The 6,766-nt window shown below is 34.1% G+C and overlaps 1 long non-coding RNA gene and 1 pseudogene across 1 annotated transcript; both read right to left on the bottom strand.

The window, feature by feature from the left end:
• Positions 1-638: 638 nt before the first annotated feature.
• Positions 639-1,037, bottom strand: LOC145805432 (putative lipid-binding protein AIR1 pseudogene; annotated as a pseudogene).
• A 3,650-nt stretch (positions 1,038-4,687) lies between these two features.
• On the bottom strand, positions 4,688-6,427 carry LOC145805835 (uncharacterized). Its single transcript, XR_014347987.1, has 3 exons — positions 6,328-6,427; positions 5,631-5,681; positions 4,688-5,330 (listed from the first exon to the last, which is right to left on the bottom strand). It is a non-coding gene; the product is annotated as an uncharacterized LOC145805835 (long non-coding RNA).
• Between the last annotated feature and the right edge of the window lie 339 nt (positions 6,428-6,766).

Here is a 6,766-nt window from a genome sequence, read left to right as displayed (position 1 = left end):
CCAATGGAGTATATGAATTATTATAGACTCAAATTAACTTTATTTTTTTACATAGAAAATAAACAATTTAGATGATTCCAAAATAAACCCACACTACCTTAACAAGACCCTTCAATTCAATTACTGAACCGGAACGGGAAGCTGGTCCAAAATTTAATCATTTTAATATTACTCTTCATTATATATAGCAATCTTTTTTTCTTCTTTTTAGTTTTTCAGAACATCAAACAACATCATAGAAATGTCCTAATCTAGAGGGGAGGGCGAAGGGTGTCGAAAATTAAAATTGCAAAACAACAATCACTCACATAATTTTAAAAGAGAATTAAAGAAGAAAATTTTTTACTCATATTCTCCATAACTTGCAAAGAAACACCAAAGTAATCATGGAGTAGGAATCATAGAAAGCAAAACAACTTTCAAAATAACAAGAATCAATAATCGCATTTTATTGATGTTGAAAGCCTGCAATCCTTAATTATTTTCTCCTTTATGAACAAGGATAACAATACGGTGGATATATAAATCAAGTTGTAACATCTCAAACGATTACCCATATGATCGTTCCTCATACAACAGCACACTGGAAGAGTTTACGAGGAAGAGATATAATTATGAGATCAATACAAAAACTTTAATTAAGCACATTGGAAGTCACTTGGGACATTCTTTCCACAGCAATTCAGCAGCTCGCTCAATGAAGTAGGAACATTGAGGTTAATTCCCAACACGTTACCTTTAATGGCAGTGCAAAGGCAAACAGCAGCCTCAAGATCAGCAAGATCCTGAATTTGGGTGCAGCATGGAGTATTGGGCGGGGTTCCGATGACAAGGTGCACCAAATCATCAAGCAAGTTACCACAAACACCCAACTTTAGGGTGTCTCTAGGACAAGTGGCCATAGCGGGCCAAGATGGGCGCTTGTGGTGGTGCTTGGGAGTTTTTCGTCGTGGTGGTGGGCATGGGTCATAATTAGAACTCACCAGAGTGAAGAAGAGGAGGTTGAGGGAGAGGAGGAGGAGACCCTTTGAAGCCATCTCAAATGACACCTAAAAAACTCTTACAATTCTTCTTTTTTTTGGGGGGGGGGGAGAGAGAGAGAGAATGTTGTTGGGGGAAATGGTGGAGTGGGTTAGGCTTTTATAGATAGAAAATAGACTCTTTTGTTTTTGGTTTTTTTGTTTGGTGATGAAGAAAATATAGAGATAGCTGTTGGAAAAAATGAATTTTTGATGAATTTAACTAAATATTAAAGTAGGTCCCAACCATCTATTGTGTTCGGTCTAAGTGGGTCTAGATACTTTGCAATGAGATCTTTGCACCACAAATAAAATGGCCAAAAACCATTGAGAATTGAATGAAAAATTGTCCCATAATGTTAGCTTCATGAAAGAATTAATGGGGTTTGTAACTTCTGCCTTTATTGCAGAGTTTAATAGTGCATTAATGGGGTTTGTAACTCCTGCCTTTATTGCAGAGGTTAATGGTGCATTAGTGACCAGCCATAATGGCTAGAGGCTTCTCCTCTCTCTCCTATACATGTATAAATTGAGACCCTCATGTTAAGTCTCAAACACAGAAATTGTTTCTTTCATTCTTTAGTCAGTTTGCTAGAAATTTCTTACTGTGAGAGAGTGCTGCCATTGTTGGTTCGCCAAAGCTAACAGAAGGTGCTTCTGAGTTTGCCGGTTTAAACCATCCTGTCTTGGGAGATAGAAGTCGACGTTCCTCCAGCACCCACGGTGAGGCGGCTAATCTATTTTAAGGACACTGTGGTATCATACGGAATTTGGTTTGATTTCCTATCACTACAAGAAAAAACACATTCGGCGACCAAATTTCCCGACTAAAAGGAATTTGGTCGCTGAAAGTAGAGCTTTCAGCGACTAAAAAAGCATTAGTAGCCAATTGTGAAGCCTTTTGGCGACTAAAAAAATTTAGTAGCCAAAAGTCTACAATTGGTGACTAAAAATAAGTTTGCTCGCCAATTATATGGGTTTTACCGACTAAAACATTTTTAGTAGCCAAAAGTATAGTTTTTGCCGACTAAAAAAAATTTAGTAGCCAAAAAGTCAACAATTGGCGACTAATTAAAGTTTTGGTCGCCAATTATGTGGGTTTTACTGACTAAAACATTTTTAGTAGGCAAAAGTACAGTTTTTGCAGACTAAAAAAAATTTAGTAGCCAAAAAGTCTACAATTTGCGACTAATTATAAGTTTGGTCGCCAATTATGTGGGTTTTACTGACTAAAACATTTTTTAGTAGCCAAAAGTAAGTTTTTTGGTGACTAAAAAAAATTTAGTAGCCAAAAAGTCTACAATTGGCGACTAAAAATATGTTTAGTAGCGAAAAGTGGTCTTTTTTAGCGCGAAAGTCTCTTCGGCGACCAAAATTATTTTGGTCGTTAAAAGTTGAATTTTTATTTTTATTTTGCTACTAAATATTTTACTTTTACTTAAATTATGTAAATAAAAATAATTATTTTTATACATATACTTTTATATTAATACGGGTCTATGTACTCACTACTAAAATTTCAGCTTTTTACGACGGTAAAATGCCGTCGCTAATACTTCTAATGCTGTCGCAAAAAACTTTTTGCGACGGCAAGAGGGGGGTCGCAACTGGGGGCATCGCAAAAGAGTTTTTGCGACGGCACAGTGTCGTCGCTAATGTTTTGCGACGATATTTTTGCCTTTTGCGACGGCACTTTACAGTCGCAAATAATGTTTGAAATTTCTTGACTTTTTGGTGGCGGCACTATTTTACCGTCGCTAAAAATGTTATTTGAGACGGCATAAAAAGCCGTCGCTAATAGTCTTCTTTTTTGCAACGGCAAGAACACTGCTTTTGCGACGATGTGTTGCCGTAGCAAAAAGTATTAAAAATATGAAAATTTCAATTTTTGCGACAGTGTACTGCCGTCACAAAAAGTATTAAAAAATAATAAAATTTCTATTTTAAAGAATAAAATTTCTAGTTTTTGCGACAGTTTAGTGCCGTCGCAAAAAGTCAAACCTGTAACAAAATCAACAAAAATATTAAAAATTTTTGTTTTTTGCGACGGTGTAGTACCGTTACAAAAGAAAAGAAACATCCTACGATAAAATCATTAAAAATATTAAAATTTCTCTATAATAATTGCGTAATAATATAAAAATTCCTGTATAAAAATAACAATTTCTCCATAATAAAATATTCTTCCGTTCATAATTACACATCAACAAAATTATCCCACTACATAATGTTCCATAATACATATATAATGTTTAAATACATGATTTTGTTCATAATTCAAAATAACATAAACCAAAATTAAATGTTTTTCTCATCATTCTTCGTAAATAACAAAAACAAAAATTAGTCATATTCTCCACAGGCATGCATTCCACAAGAAACACACTCTTATATGGGAAATATCTGAAAAATAAAAATAAAAATAATTAATGACAATATAATTATGTGTTAATGTTAATTATAAAAAAACATAAAAATTTAACTACTATAGCATCAAATACAACATTTTTTTTGTTAGTCATCAAATCCCACATGGATAATTAAACATCTCAATCAAATACAAAAATAAAAATTTAACTACCATAGCATCAAATACAAAAAACATAAAAATTATATCTGAAATCTGGCTCTAACTCCCAACAACATCGAATACAACATTTTTTTTGTTAGTCATCAAATCCCACATGGATAATTAAACATCTCAATCAACAATGAGAACAAATGCATTTCTGAGAAAATTAAGCAATGGAAATATGTTATGACACCAAACAAGACCCTACTGAAAATAATAGCACCAATCCATTTATTTGAGACAAATTTGGCAAAATCATCTTTAATTTTAGGCTTTGAAAAATGCTATTCAAGCTGCAATTCCTTGTAAAATTACATAATCCAAGAAGCTAGCTACATACAGTGTCAATAACCAATTTTCCTTGCCAAATAATGAAATTTATAAAAATTTCCAACATTCACATGTTTCTTTCAATGCATGTCACGGTGGTCAGGTGAGCAACAAAAATTTCTTTAAGGCAGTTCAATTCAAATTAGCAGCAAGCACTAGAAATGTCAACTTAGGCTATTTGGAAGGGCCTTAGTATACATCTAAACATAAATAAAATGAATATCAGGTAACATGTACAGAACTTTACCCTTTTATACTTCTGGAGAAAACCCAAAAACAATCCCCACTCATTTTGCTGTTGAGAATTTTGAAAAGCAGGGAGTAGGATACATTGAGGTAATCCAGAAACAATAGCATCTGGCTTTTGTCGAACTATATTAGATGTGGTCCAAACAAGAGGCCTGCAAAATGTTTCATAGTTAGTGTGAGTAGAATTTCATGATCAAGAATGTAAAAGATCTTAAATGGACCAACCAAAAAACTACAAGGGACAACCTATTTCCAGAAGTGTGAAAACAAGAATCCACATAAGAAAAGAGGTAAAAGATGTATGAATACCTACTTTAAGAATATCTAGAATGATATCCCATGATTAGGCAATCACGGATTCTATGCCTTGTTCAATTTAATTAGATTTATTTCCCTACTCGTAATTTGTCTACATATATACATGGCTGAACCTCATTATAGGTTAAGCTAAATTATACCAATCTTTTAAAGACACAATGTGTAAGCCTCAAAATTGTCAAAAAAGTAACATGTAAAACTCTAGGCCATATCACTTTGTAAAAAAAATATAAATATTCCTACAAAAACAAGATAACTACATGTGGGAGATAAGCTGGTACTATGAAGAGATGCATAAGAACATAGGACTCATGCACAGTAATTGCACTAATCACAAGGAGTGCCCCATGGCCAACAAAGAGAAAAAATAATTCAATCTAATACCCAAGCCTAATCACACAGAAGTTGTAACTGTCACTCAAAAACTTGAATAGCCATGGACATGTGTAACTTCAAATTTCATCACAACTTTCGGGGCTCTGGCCAACTAGAAGATGTAACTGCGTAAGAATTAGCATACACAATTCTAAAAGAAAATGGGACTAGTAACCTGCATGGAAAGTGATACTGTATTGCATAAAATGAGAGACAGGCTTGTAATCTCTAAAAGCGCACCAAAATACATGTCAAAGATCAACCTAACACGCAAAGAACCAACCTAAAAATGGTAAATTCAATATTGGATGTAAGAAAGTCCAAAAAACAACCAACAAATTAGCATACAAAATGTAAAGGACAATACTCATACATTTGAATAAGTGGATTAAGGCATCGTGTCTGACAAATGGTTTTACCATCATTCTTCAGCAGAATATAACATTCAAAACCAGTTGCAAAATTGCCTGCACATGATAAGGGAGATTCAGAATAAAATGGATATCAAACCTTTGCAACTTTAGCACTCCAGTTTTACCATTTAATTTGTATCATATGCCCTAGAGATCAACACTTTTCTGAAATTTCAATTTTTGGGATGTTATCAAATTGGGCAACCTATGGCATGCTAGATGTCAACGACCTTATTTGTCTGACTGGTGACTATGTCCTTATAACATATATTGAAACAGCATAGTTGGGTTAGCAGTCGATAGTTAAACCATTGCCCAGAAAAATGGAGTTGAAGAACCCAAAGAACAGCCCACCTTCATTTGGTTGCTCATTTAAGTTATACTGAGCATCTACCATTCTTAGACCTGCAAAAACGGGCCATATACCAAACATAAGAATACTGAAATAATAAAAATAAATAAATTTGATACAAAAACAAAAACAAATGAAAGAGTTCAGCCAACTACGTTGGTAAAAACTATAAATGGAAGAACCACTGAAGCGGTCATCTTAGCCAGAGGTGGCAACTAGAAAGGAAAGAAGTACCACTCTGAAGCCTAAAGTTTTAACTCAGAAGCACATCTGTCCATCCTTACTCTGTTTTTCATGAAATTTGATGAAAAACAAAACAAAATGAAACAAAATCCTAAACACAGATATAAGAAAGAAAAGGAAAAACGGCATACACAAATTGCAGAGACCCCTCCCCCCCCCCCCCAAAAAAAAATAAAATAAAAAGGGAAAAACGTGTTTTCAAAAATGAAAACAAAAAACAAAAAACAAAAACATAACCAAAGAGACCACAAAGAGCAATAGTCAACAGACCAGATCTCTAAAGAGTAGTAACAAACAAACAACTCTGTAATGAAGCAATTGAAACATTCATAACTTGATACTATAAATAGAAGATAACAGGCAAACAATGAAACAACATACGAGCATTTATGATTTAACAGATCAAATTAAAAACCCAAATCATAATCCATTTAAGGAGAATAGAGTTGTACTAACTTGTATAATGTCTCTGCAACATTCCCTTCCTTAGAGATCACGAACTTGCTCTTAGTTCGTTGAGTCAGGAATGAACTGAACATTGAATACAACACACTGAAGTACCATGGTACATTGATGAATATTTGTACAAACCGAGAAAATAAAAACATCAAAATCCAAAACCCAGTTTCAAAAACACAGAAAACAGTTTTCAAATTGAGATTTTTACCTTATGAGCGACCATTTAATGGTAATACACACCCACAACAAAAAACCCAGAAACGGAGTCTGGACCATGAGAAGCCATGAGCTTGTCTTTAAGCTCTTGGAGAGCTTTGCGTTCGGAGGATTTAAGGTGGGAAACAAAATAAGAGTCTTCACGGAACGAGGGGGTTTGGAGTGTAGCGGCCTCCATTAGAGAAGTAACAAATCTTTTCTTGTAGGGAAGTGGTTTTGG

The sequence above is a fragment of the Camellia sinensis genome, chromosome 13 (genome assembly GCF_055761805.1).
Source record: "Camellia sinensis isolate YWXY chromosome 13, ASM5576180v1, whole genome shotgun sequence".
In the NCBI taxonomy this organism is placed as follows: domain Eukaryota; kingdom Viridiplantae; phylum Streptophyta; class Magnoliopsida; order Ericales; family Theaceae; genus Camellia; species Camellia sinensis.
The sequence above is the reverse complement of the archived record's forward strand: the minus strand, read 5'-3'. Positions and strand labels throughout refer to the sequence as shown.